The following is a 13,810-nucleotide window of genomic DNA, read 5'->3' as shown; positions in this document are numbered from 1 at the left end:
TAATCCTTCTTTTCCAAGAGTCATAAAATGCTTCAAAGGAGACAGGAAACTTCAAGCTTAATGGTGCCATGAGAGTAAAACAGTTTTCTAAAAGCATATGACTTGTGGGTGTGGCAGGAGTACTCCACAACTCCTGCACGGGTTTCTGTTTCTGGGTCTTTTATCTATATTTCTGTGTTTAACAGCACAGAGGTTTTGGCTTGAGTGGAGAAAACAGATTACACAAGGACAAGTTCTCCAGAGCAAAATAGAAAATTAAAGAAAATATTTTCTTACGATGTAATGTAAATAATTTGACTGAACTCATCCTGTTTCCTGTTACTGTTTAATAATTAGAGTAAACTTTAGTCATGATCATGCTCAGCAGCTATGCAGCAATGTGTGGAATCAGTTTTGGCTGTTTGACCTGAAAATAGAGTTACGTTGCCATTCAATATAAATTTTAATCTAATTTTGGATTATAATATTACCTGGAATTCGTTATTTTCCTTGTAAATAATGTTATATTGAAAACAAAATTCCTTATGTGGGGATGGATAAGATTTTATGTTGCATGGAAATAACAGTTTGCTGAATCAATCAAATGATTCCTCAATCAAATGATTCCTCTTTGCAATGAAATTCTGTCAGGAATAACAGTAAGTCTGCAACCTTTACATCAGGTTGTACTACCTCTCCTCAGGAGATCTTACCATGGCTGGAGTGGTAGAGTTTAGGTTGGATCAGGTCAAATTTAGTGATTCTTGTGGATTTTAGTTTGTTCTTTGACAAGTGTGCTGATACATTTGAAAATATGCAGTCTCAAAGCTTAGTGCCTCTATTTACATGCACTGAGGTTTTGTCAACATATGTCGACTCTTTGGGGGTTTGCTAAAAAATAATCCAACATAAGGGGTGACAACTATGTCAATGCCAAAAGGGTGCTGACAAAGTCTGTTGGCTGACATCAATAATTCTAAAATAGTGCCTCCCACAGCATGTAAACCCAACTGACAATTTCTGTTGCCAATTCTTTCTCTCTCTCGCTGAATGTGCTTACTCTTGCGAGGGTGAAAGTCTACAGGCAATCTTCCAGCATCTTGCTACATGCACAGCTAGGTATTGAGAGCAGGCAAATTACTGAATTGCAGAAGGAAGCATCAACGTCCAATTCTGTCCTCTAGCAGACACAGGCATGCAATTTCCAGCAGCAATCACTGAACAAGCATCAGGAGTTGGTGCTTTCTAGTTGATAATCACCCAGCCATGATCTCAAAGATGCTTCAAGAACATTTATGGTGCCTTCCCACTTGAAATAACTTCACATATTTTTGCACCGAGTGTGAGTGAGTGTGGGTGGATCAGGTCAAATTTATTGATTCTTATGAATTTTAGTTTATCGTTTGTGTTATTTTGACAAGTGTGTTGGTACATTTGAAAATACTCAGTCTCAAAGCTTAGTGCCTCTATTTACATTAACTGAGTGTGAGGTAATTGCAATCTGCATGCCAGCCAACAGGGTCAAATCCAATTTTTTTGTCCCCGCATTGAAGTTTGCATTCAAATAGTTACACATGACCAGGAGGTGCACATCAGGTGAGACATGTTTCCAGGCATATTGGCAGTGTCTTCAATGTTACAGATGTCAGCTGTCTTTCCTTCTTGAGAAATAATGAGACCTGTACGCCAAGGAGTACTTTCTTTTGATGATGGCTGCAAGGAGTTGTTTATGTTGTCTCCGGAAACATTCTAATAAAGTAGATAATCTATTGCTTTACCTGGTCAACCAGGAATTTTGATCCCAGTGGTTGAGCATGATGTTACAAAGGGGAGTCAATCGATAAGATTTATATTTTACCAATAATGCTTGAAATTCATAAAATATGAATTCATGTGGCACTCTCCACAAGCACAGAAAGCCCTAAAACCCTTTTCAGCCAATGAAGCACTCTTGAAGTATTGCGCTAAGAGAAAAACAGAAAGCAATTTGCAATGCCTCACAAAAAACCAAGAAAATCAAAGGTCAGACAATTTGGCTAGGTCACCAGAGAAAATCAACTGTGTTTCTTTGAATAGTGCTGTGGGAAATTTTAATTGACAAGTTTTAGGTTTAATGTTTCATCTGAGTGTGAGCTATGACAATGCAACCACTAAACCTTAAACAGACCACTGTTCGTAGCAAACTGCCCAGCTTCAGGATAGCATCACTCACAACACCCTACAACCCTGTCATGACAAACAGTGCAAGATGTGTCAGGGTGTCGACATGGATACCACCGTTACATGTGGGGGTACCCCCAACCATGTAAGCAGCAGGTACTCCTGACTCATACGCTGCAGGCAAGGATGCCCCGAGGCATGGTACATCGGCAAGAGCAGACAGATGCCACGATAACGAACAAATGGACACTGCATCATCACCAGACAGGGATGTTCTCTTCCCGTCAGGAAACACTTCAGTGGTCAGAGACATTTGGCCTCAGATCATCGGATGACCGCCCTCCAAGGCAGACTTTGGGGTATGTAACAATGCAGAGTGGCCGAGCAGAGGCTGGTAACCAAGCTCGGTACCCATGAGGATGGCCTCAACAGGGACCTGGGGTTCATGTCACACTACAGGTGACTCCACTACACTATACACTCTCACACACACACGCACATACAAGCACACAAACTCACACACTCATGCAGACCCTCTCTTATACACACTCTCTCTCTCAGATACACACAAATACACCACCCACACTCGAACCCATGCGCACACCCTCTCACAGGCTTATATTTCATCACACACACACACACACACAACACACACTCACATGCACGCACTCACACTCGCACTCTCTCTACACACAGCTGCACACACATTCTCTCTCTCTCTCTCTCCCTCATGTGCACATAGACACATATGTTTATGGAAGAAATTTGCATTTGCAGAATTATATTATTGTATTTGCAGATGCATTCTACTTGGTTCAAAAAGCAAACAGCGTGCAGGCAGTCAATGCAGGCAGTCAATCCACGTGACATTTTATAAATTCCTACTTTTGAAATAGAACCAGTCTGACTCAAGATTGGAATACAGACAGACTCTAACCTCACACCTTTAAAGCATTGTCTGAGCTGAGATGTCACCTTCCTTTTATAAAACCTTAAGCTATCTTGAAAATGTGACTTGAAAGAAGTTCTGGGATTTACATATTAAGGAATCAAAACTTGCAATCAATTCTAAAAGATGAAAGGCTGAACAACAATCTAGGTTGGTTCAATATATTGTATCAGTTGCATGACACTATGAGCTTTTGCTATAAATTCTGTGACAAACCAGGGAACTATAGACCAGTGAGCCTAACGTTGGTGGTGGGCAAGTTGTTGCAGGGAATCCTGAGGGACAGGATGGACATGTACTTGGAAAGGCAAGAACTGATGAGGGATAGTCAACATGGTTTTGTCCTGGGAAATCATGTTTCACAAACTTGATTGAGTTTTTTGAAAGAAGTAACAAAGAGGATTGATGAGGGCAGAGCAGTAGACACGATCTATATGGACTTCAGTAAGATGTTGGACAAGGTTCCCCATGGGAGACTGGTTAGCAAGGTTAGATCTCATGGAATACAGCAAGAACTAGCCATTTGGATACAGAACTAGCTCAAAGGTAGAAGACAGAGGGTGGTGGTGGAGGGTTGTTTTTCAGACTGGAGGCCTGTGACCTGTAGAGTGCCACAAGGATTGGTGCTGGGTCCACAACTTTTCATCATTTATATAAATGATTTGGATGTGAGCATAAGAGGTATAGTTAGTAAGTTTGCAGATAACACCAAAATTGGAGGTGCAGTGGACAGCGAAGAAAGTTACCTCAGATTACAACGGGATCTTGATCAGATGGGCCAATGGGCTGATGAGTGGCAGATGGAGTTTAATGTTAAGGTCCTAGGGAGTGTTGCTAAACAAAGAGACCTTGGAGTGCAGGTTCATAGCGCTTGAAAGTAGAGTTGCAGGTAGGTAGGATAGTGAAGAAGGCATTTGGTATGCTTTCTTCTATTGGTCAGAGTATTGAGTACAGGAGTTGGGTGGACATGTTGCGGCTGTACAGGACGTTGGTTAGGCCACTGTTGGAATATTGCGTGCAATTCTGGTCTCCTTCCTATTGGAAGGATGTTGTGAAACTTGAAAGGGTTCAGAAAAGATCTACAAGGACGTTGCCAGGATTGGAGGATTTGAGCTATAGGAAGAGGCTGAACAGACTAGGGCTGTTTTCCCTGGAGTGTCGGAGGCTGAGGGATGATCTTACAGAGGTTTACAAAATCATGAGGGGCATGGATAGGATAAAAGACAAAGTATTTTCCCTGAAGTGGGGATTTTGAGAACTAGAGGGCATAGGTTTAAGATGAGAGGGGAAAGATATAAAAGAGACCTAAAGAGCATCTTTTTTACACAGAGGGTGGTACGTGTATGCAATGAACTGCCAGAGGAAGTGGTGGAGGCTGGTACAATTGCAACATTTAAAAGGCATTTGGATGGGTATATGAATAGGAAGGGTTTGGAGGGATATGGGCTGTGTGCTGGCAGGTGGGACTAGATTAGGTTGGGATATCTGGTCGACATGGACGGGTTGGACTGAAGGGTCTGATTCCAAGCTGTCCGTCTCTAAGACCCTATGACTCTTATGATCCTGCCTCACTAGCTACCTGATGAAGGAGCAGCGCTCTGCAAGCTAGTATTTCCAAATAAACCTGTTGGACTATAACCTGGTGTTGTGTGATTTTTAACTTTGTCTACCCCAGTCCAACACCGGCAGCGGCTAAGGCTTTAAATTGATGATCCTTTGTTGGAGATGTTTCTCGCTCCAAAGATGCAGCCTGGCCAGCTAAATATTACCAGCATTTTCTATTTTCATTTCAAATTTCCAGCATCTGCCATATTGTGCTCTTGGACATCAGTACCGAAACATTAGCTGAATTATATGCTGAAGTTTCTGGACTGGGACTTGAACTCACAACCTTTGGAATCAGAGAAAAGAGTGTCAAACTGGCCAAGAATTTAATTCACATTGACATGAACATCAGCTGGCAGGGAGTGGATTGCTTTCTATGAATTCCATATCATTTCAAGCAATTGACGCTGCTTTGGACTTATTAATATTATCAGCAAAGAACTGAACTCTAAAAACTAGTTTGAGTTCAGGTAAGTAGTGCAGAGGTTAATTAAACTGTCAGCTTTCTCCAGCACCTTAATGCAGACATAGACATTTTTTTGACACATGTCCTGCCTGGATAGTGCTGAGATAGTTATATCACGCCCCACTTCAACCACAGGCTTGAATATGAACAAACACCACCACTTCTCAACTGTACAAACCATGTCAGTTTTCACCTAGGGAAGGAAAGTGTCCAGAGTTATCACTATTCCTTTTAAGCTTATTCTTATTGGAAAAAATCCAATTTTCAGGTCAGTTTGAAAATAAGCTTAAAACTAAAACTAAAAAGTTGACTTATCAGTCATTATTTTATTTCACCAGGAGCTACAATTTTATTCACTCCCCAGCAGGAGATTCTTCATGTACAGGAAATTTAGTTTAATGATTAATATTCCAATTCCCAGATTCTACCTCTATCAGTTGGCAGAGCTGAAATCTGCAGCTTTTTCCAAGAGATTCCTGCTCTACCTCTGACATACAACTGGAGGAAGGCCACAATATTACATCAAGTTTCACCAGGACCATCGTTTCCCAACATCCTTTTGGAGTGTATGGGTGTGGGGGGGGGGGTGGGTGGAAGAGCTATGTTGTCTCCAGCACGGCCATGAAAATTCACTGGCATAGAAGGGGCAATGGCCAAGAGGAGAACATTCCAGGCCAGAGTTCTCTTGTCTGGCAGATCATCACAGGGGGGTGTGGGATAGTGCAATGTGTAGATTGGAAGCAGTGACTTATTACTTAAATAGAGAAGGTAAATAGGGCTGTTTGTACCTGCCTCTTGCCAAGGTGGAAGGAATATTTTGATTTTAGAAAATTGTAAGTTTGGGAGCCAGCTGAGTTCTATATCACGTAATAACAGAATTCTACTGCACAAAAGGAGATCATTAGGCCCACTGTGTCTTAGCTGGTCCTCCAAATGGGAACATCATCAAGTAACATGCTTCTGCCTCTTCCACTAATCCTGCACATTGTATGTCCTATGCCCAAGGACATTCGCAACCTTAATTACTGAAACGTATTATATTTAAGTTGTATGGCTAGAATACTTGTTATTTTGGAAATTACTTCTTTAAAACTGTATTTGTAAGGCTTGTTGATAATAAATATCTATTACTTCAGAGATTCCAATAAATAAAAACTGGTGAATTGATTTAAAAAGTGATCAAAGCAGCACAGTAAATCATAAAATGGCAGTATATAACTGTACGGCTGTTATTCAATTGGCAGCAGTTCAAGCTACATTCCATCAACGTTCATTAAATCTTACTGCTGCTGGTTGCAGTGCGTTTGGATGCATCAAATCAACATCTGTCGAGAACATTAAAGCAACAAACTACTTGATGTGGTTTTAAAGCCTAACATTAAAGTCATTTACTAAAAATCACACCTCTGGTACACTAAAGTACAAAACTCATTCCATTGAGTCTTTCACAGGTCAGTACCTCAGGATGCAGCCAGTTAACAAGCTATAACTGTATTGAAGAAGGGCTTATGCCCGAAACATCAATTCTCCTGCTCCTTTGATGCTTGACCTGCTGCGCTTTTCCAGCAACACATTTTTCAGCTCTGATCTCCAGCATCTGCAGTCCTCACTTTCTCCGATAACTGTATTGACCCAGTGGGGCCCATTACTTCAAATGGACACAGCTAACAAATGGAATGATAAGATCAGCACCAGAATAATATGTCCTAATTAATCAATATCTGGGAACTGAAACATCTTTAGCATCAAACATAGTAAAGGCATAATTTTCAGAGAGGTTTGTTGTTTAATGTTAAGGGAGCTTTATAACTTTATTCTTAGATTGTTGCTAGGTCAAGGAAAGTTATGGTCTTCCTGAACTACTACTTTACTACTCCTCCATTCTGAAAGAGTGATAGCATCATATTAGCAATACTATTCAGGTGTCAGGTGTTGGTTTATTTTTCTGATTGAAAAAAAGGAACTAGTGCTGGATTTTCACTGAGTCCCCCATTAGAAATGACAACTAGAACCTGTTTGCAAAAGCCCCACTCGTTTTCTGCCAGATCCAGTTTTGCAAATGTGGAGAAAGGTGCAGGGTGTGACAGCAAGAACCAGGCCCAACAGAGCCAGAGAAGCTTAGTGCATGGTTCAAACAGACCCTACTTGACTATGACGAGGGCATTAAACCAAAGTGTGAAAATTTGTATAGTATCCAAAATAAGGTAGGTGAGTTTGCAGCATGGATAGCCACCTAGGACTTCGACGTTGTGGCCATTTCGGAGACATGGATAGAGCAGGGTGAGGAATGGATGTTGTAGGTTCCAGGATTCAGATCTTTCATTAAGAACAGGCAAGGCGGTAAAAGAGGGGGATGTGTGGGCTTGTTAGTCAAGGATAGTGTAACAGTGGCTGAAAGAACTTTTGATGAGGATTCGTCTATTGAGGTAGTGTGGGCTGAGGTTAGAAACAGGAGAGGAGAGGTCGCACAGCTTGGAGTTTTTTATAGGCTTCCGCAGAGTTCCAGGGAGGTGGAGGAGAGGATTGGCAAAATTATTCTGGGTAGGGTGGTCATTATGGGGGACTTTAACTTCCCCAACATTGTCTGGAAATGCTACAACTCTAGTACGTCAGATGGATCAGTTTTTGTCCAATGTGTACAGAAGGATTTCCTGACACAGTATGTCGGAGGACCGACAAGAGGGGAGGCTACACTGGATCTGGTGTTTGGTAATGAACCAGGCCAAGTGTTTGATTTAGTTGTAGGTGAGCACTTTGGAGAGAGTGACCATAATTCAGTTACGTTTAGTTTAGCCACAGGTCACAGGTCAAGTGTTATCGATGGGGCAAGGCAATTATAATGCAATTAGGCCAGAATTAGGATGCATAGAACAGGGTAGCAAAATGCAGGGGATGCAGACAATGGAAATGTGGAGCTGGTTTAAGGAAGAGATATTGCGTGTCCTTGATAGGCAGGGAGAAAGTGATAAGGTAAGGGATCGTAGTTTACTGCAGAAATTGCATCTCTTGTTAAGTGGAAGAAGGAGACTTATGTGTTGATGAGACAAGATGGTGCAGATGAGACTTTGGAGAGTTCCATATCAGCTAAGAAGGATTTAAAGAGACAGTTAAAAAGAGCAAAGAGAGGATACAAACAGTCTTTAGCAAATAGAATAAAGGAGAACCCTAAAACTTTCTACAGGTATGTGAGGAATAAAAGGATGACTAGGGTAGGAATATGGCCAGTCAAAGACAGAAGTGGGAAGTTGAGTATGGACCCTGTGGAGATCGGAGAGGTGCTAAATGAACACTTCTCATCAGTTTTTACTGAAAAGGAGAAGGAGAATATTGTAGAGGAGAAGAATGAGATACGAGATATTAGACTACAAGGGATTGAGGTTAGTAACGAAGAGGTGTTATCAATTCCAGAAGGAGTGAAAGTGGACAAGTCCCCTGGGCCGGATGGCATTTATCCAAGGATTCTCTGGGAAGCTAGGGAGGAGATAGCAGAGCTTTTGGCTTTGATATTTGAGTCACCATTGTCTACAGGTTTAGTACCAGAGGACTGGAGGATTGCAAATGTTGTGCTCTTGTTCAAGAAGGACAGTAGAGATGACCTAGGTAATTATAGACCAGTGAGCCTTACTTCTGTTGTAGGAAAGGTTTTGGAAAGGATTATAAGAGATAAGATTTATAATCATCTAGCAAGTAACAATTTGATTTCAGATAGTCAACACGGTTTCGTCAAGGGCAGGTCATGCTTCACAAACCTCTGAGCTTTTTGAGAAGGTGACCAAGCATGTAGATGAGGGTAGGGCAGTTGATATGGTATACATGGACTTCAGTAAAGCCTTTGATAAGGTTCCACATGGTAGGCTGTTGGACAAAATGCAGATGTATGGGATTGAGGATGATTTAGCAGTTTGAATTAAAGAAGGTATCGAGTGGTGGTTGATAGAATATATTCAGCCTGAAGTCCAGTTATTAGTGGTGTGCCACAAGGATTTGTTTTGGGACCACTGCTGTTTGTCATTTTTATAAATGACTTAGACGCAGGCATAGGTGGATGGAATAGTAAAGTCAGTTGAGTAGTGGACAGTTTGGAAGAATGTTACAGGTTGCAGGGGGACTTGGGTAAACTGCAGAATTGGGCTGAGAGATGGTAAATGGAGTTCAATGCAGCTAAATGTGAGGTGATACACTTTCAGAAGAATAACAGGAAGAATAACAGGAAGAATAACTGGGTCAATGGAACGTTTCTTGGTAATGTGGATGTGCAGAGGGATCTTAGAGTCCATGTACATAGATCTGTGAAAGTTGCCACCCAGGTTGATAGTGCTGTTAAGAAGGTATACGGTGTGTTAGGTTTCATTGTTAGAGGGATTGAGTTTTGGAGCCGCAATATCATTCTGCAACTATACAAAATGCTAGTGTGGCTGTACTTGGAATATTGTGTACAATTCTAGTCACCCCATTACAGGAAGGATGTGGAAGCATTGGAAAAGGTGCAGAGGAGATTTACCAGGATGTTGCCTGGTCTGGAGGGAAGGTCTTATGAGGAAAGGCTGAGAGACTTGGGTCTGTTCTCATTGGAAAGAAGAAGACTAAGAGGAAATTTGATAAAGACATACAAGACGATCAGAGGATTAGACAAGGTAGACAGTGAAAATCTTTTTCCTAGGATGATGATGTCAGCTTGTACGAGGGGGCATAACTACAAATTGAGGGGTGATAGATTTAAGACAGATGTCAGAGGGAGGTTCTTTACTCAGAGAGTGGTATGCCCTATCTGCAAAGGTAGTTAACTCAGCCACATTAGGAAGAATTAAACAATACTTGGATAAGCACATAAATGATGATGGAATAGTGTAGGGGGACGAGCTGAGAATAGTTCACAGGTTGGCGCAACATTGAGGGCCGAAGGGCCTGTTCTGCGCAGTGTTGTTCTATGTTCTATGTTCTAAATGCTCTGAAGAGTGGGGAAGGTTGGTTTAAGTATCGTGCACTGAATAATTTTAAATCCTCTGCTCTTTAAACATTAAAATCTATCAGTAAGAATAATACAAAATCCTCTGCTGGAATGCTTCGATTGACAGGCGATCTGACACAGGTGAGAAAACAAATTACTGTCTCCTTGTGCAAATTCAATAGTGTTCTTTGATGCCTCAATTCTACTGAGTGCAAGGCTCAATTAATTTATGATCTCTGCTTGCTGACATATGCTAGCTCCCAATCTGACAACATCTTGATTTAAACTTAACATTTTTGACTTCCAATTCTCTCCACGGTGCTTCATCTCTGTCAAGTGTTGTTCTTCCAATTCTGTGGAGTATCCTCGATTTTAACTGCTCCACAATTGATGTCCATGCCTTCAGCTGTCTTGGCCCTAAGCTCTGTAGTTCTCTTCCAAACCTTTTCTGTCTCTCACATTCTTTTTCCTCCTGTAAGATGTTCCTTAACACTTCCCTCTCTTGCCCTAACACCTGCTTATGTGACTTTGATGATAAATTTCACTGCACCTCTGAAGAGATCTGAAAGTTGTTTTTAGAAGTTAACTAAAGAAGTTGTTAGAAGTTAACTAAAAATTCTTGTTTTGTTACCGCTGTTGTCTCCATGATGGGTGATGAATAAATACTGGCCAACATGTTGGAAACACCCATCTATTATTTTCCTTAAAAAAGAGCTATGATATCACTTAGATCCATCTGAAGGGGTAAACAGGGATTAGACTTAGTCTCACTCTGCTTCTTTTTTGTTTTTAGTTCAGATTTCCAGCATCAGGAGTATTTTGCTTGTATTAGCATGTTCCTGGGGTTAGGAGGCAAAGGGAGAAGGGACTCTCAGTGGCCAGTCCTTCCCCATATACCCAGTTCCACAACTGTGCACAAATTAATGATGATCAAGGACCACTGACCACATGTTCCCCTCTCCATCTTTACATTCCAGTCTGCCCAAAATGCTTACCATTCAACTGGACCAACTCCATCTGTATGCCTGGAGCTAAGATAATGAATCTTTATCCATCCTTAAGTGGCAATTAATAAAGGCTTACTAGTCTCAATTGATAGCAATGGATTTAGGTAGAAAGGAAACAGAGTTCTGGGAGGCCACTACCAACCTGTCTAAGTTGCCTCCAGGAACTGAAAATCCCAGTCTGAGTCTGTGGAATGGGATTTGAAACCAGAACAGAGAGAGATGCGGTGTTTCACAATTTTGAGGACCCGAGATATAATCAATTAGATTAGGTGTCTGTTTAGTAGAATCCCTACAATGTGGAATCAGGTCACTTGGCCCATTGAATCCACACTGCCCCTCTGAAGACCATCCCACCCAGACCCACCCCGCTGCCCAATAATCCTGTACTTTCCGTGGCTAATCCACCTAGCCTACAAATCCCTGGACACTACAGGCAATTTAGCATGACCAATTCAGCTAAGCTGCACATTTTTGGACTGTTGGAGGAAACCGGAGCTTCCAGAGGAAACCCATCCAGACACGGGAGAACATGGAAGCTCCACACAGACTGTCACCTAAGGGTGGAATCTAACCTGTTCCTGGCACAGTGGGGCAGCAGCACTATTCACTGAGCCATGGCTTGGTTTGAACATAGTAAGGATGGAGAATTGGATCAATTCAAAATGAACAAGAAAGGATCATATTTCCTTTACCAGGACTGGGTGTGATGCCTGGTTCTACATCTATATTTCATGTACATAGTTCTTACCTTTTTTTTATTCTTACTGGGTCTGGCCTTTTAGTTTGTAATCTGCAAATTTTATCATCTTTTTACCTTCAATCTGAAAGTAACCTATAATAGATAGTCAGTTTAGCAGTTATTATCAACCAATGAATTTATTGTTTTCTTGTGATGTCACCCTTTGATTTGTGATGGTTCTCTGATCTTGGGCTTCCATTTACACCCTGTTAAAAAAACCCTTAAAAACTATGAATCAAAAAAGCAAGCAAAAAGCTCCTCTTCCTCTTGCCTTCAACAACCCCAAACTGTATATTCGCTCAGGTTGTGTCTCACTCCCGATGTGATCTCTCCTGCCTGATCATGCAGAGCTTACAGATGTATGTCCCTAAATTCCTTTATTCCTACACTCATTTTAAATTGTAGAATTTAATTTATATTTCCATGTTCTTTCTGACAAAATGAATCATTCACACTTGACTGCATTAAATATAATTTCCCATTTGTTTATCCATTCCACCATCCTGTCCACATCCTCTTGAAACTTACCACTATCCTTTTCACAGTTCACAATGCTTCCTAAGTTAATATCGCTGGCAAACTTTGAATCTGTGCCGTGTTCATCCAAGACTGATTAATTAATAAAAAAACTAGTAAACTGAAGTTCCTTACACCAATCCCTGATAACTGACCTGATCGTAAACAAAGAAGCATTTACGGGACTTGAGATCTTGTTCCAATAATCTGAAATTTGGATGTTAATGTTCGGATAACCGAGGTTGCTCTGTATACCTTACTCGAGTAGTAACTCATGACGACTCTTTGATTCCTCAACCAATTTCCTATTCATGATCTTATTTCAAGAGGGTTAACTTTGCTGACCAGTCCTTTATGTGACACATTATCAAATCTGCTTTGGAAGTCCATGGATTGCACATTGATTGCATCATCCTCATCAATCTTCCCTGTTGCCTCATCAAAGAAAGAACAAAGAACAAAGAAAATTTACAGCCCAGGAACAGGCCCTTCGGCCCTCCAAGCCTGAGCAGATCCAAATGTACTGTCTAAACCTGTCGGTCAATTCCTAAGCATTTGTATCCCTCTGCTCCCCACCTGCACATGCATCTGTCCAAACGCATCTTAAATGAATTTACCATGCCTGCCTCTACCACCTCTGCTGGTAATGCGTTCCAAATGTCCACCACCCTCTGCGTGTATCCCCCTTAAACTTTCCACCTCTCACCTTGAAAGCATGACCTTTTGTTATTGAATCCTTCACCCTGGGAAAAAGCTTGTCTCTATTCACCCCGTCTATACCCTTCATGATTTTGTAAACCTCAATCAGGTCCCCCCTCAATCTCCTTTTCTCTAGTGAAAATAAACCTAACTTACTCAACCTCTCTTCATAGCTAGCACCTTCCATACCAGTCAACATCCATGTAAACCTTCTCTGCAACCTCACCAAAGCGTCCACATCCCTTTGGTAATGTGGCGACCAGAACTGGCGTAGGAGCTGGTGAACCACAAGGTGACCACTTCTGTAACAAGAGTTAATTGCTTCAGGAATTCCAGCTCAGGGTTGATGAGGTGGAGTCTGAACTTTCAACACTGTGACACATAGGGAGGAGAGTTACCTGGAGGCCATGTTTCAGGAGGCAGTGCATCCCTTCGAATAACTACCTCAAATTCAGTCAGGGACAGGAGGTTGTGACTATAAGTGAGGCAGGTAGAGGGAGCCAGGAGGTTGTTCTGAAGGAGCCTCAGCCCTTGCACTTGTCTTACCAGGCTAACGATTCTTTTGCCCCGTGTGCAGATAACTGCAGGTGTTGTATGGAGGATGAGCAAACTGATCATAACCTCATGGTACAGGGAGCCATTCAAGAGGGTGGAGAAAAGTGAAATGCAGTTGTAATCATGGGGTAGTATATCAGGAGAATAGATACCATTCTCTGTGGCTAGGATCAAGGTCCTGAAAGTT

Source organism: Chiloscyllium plagiosum, unplaced genomic scaffold, assembly GCF_037043375.1.
Source record: "Chiloscyllium plagiosum isolate Xiang-an unplaced genomic scaffold, Cpla_swu_hap1 HiC_scaffold_3, whole genome shotgun sequence".
Classification (NCBI taxonomy): domain Eukaryota; kingdom Metazoa; phylum Chordata; class Chondrichthyes; order Orectolobiformes; family Hemiscylliidae; genus Chiloscyllium; species Chiloscyllium plagiosum.
This window is presented reverse-complemented; position numbering follows the sequence as displayed.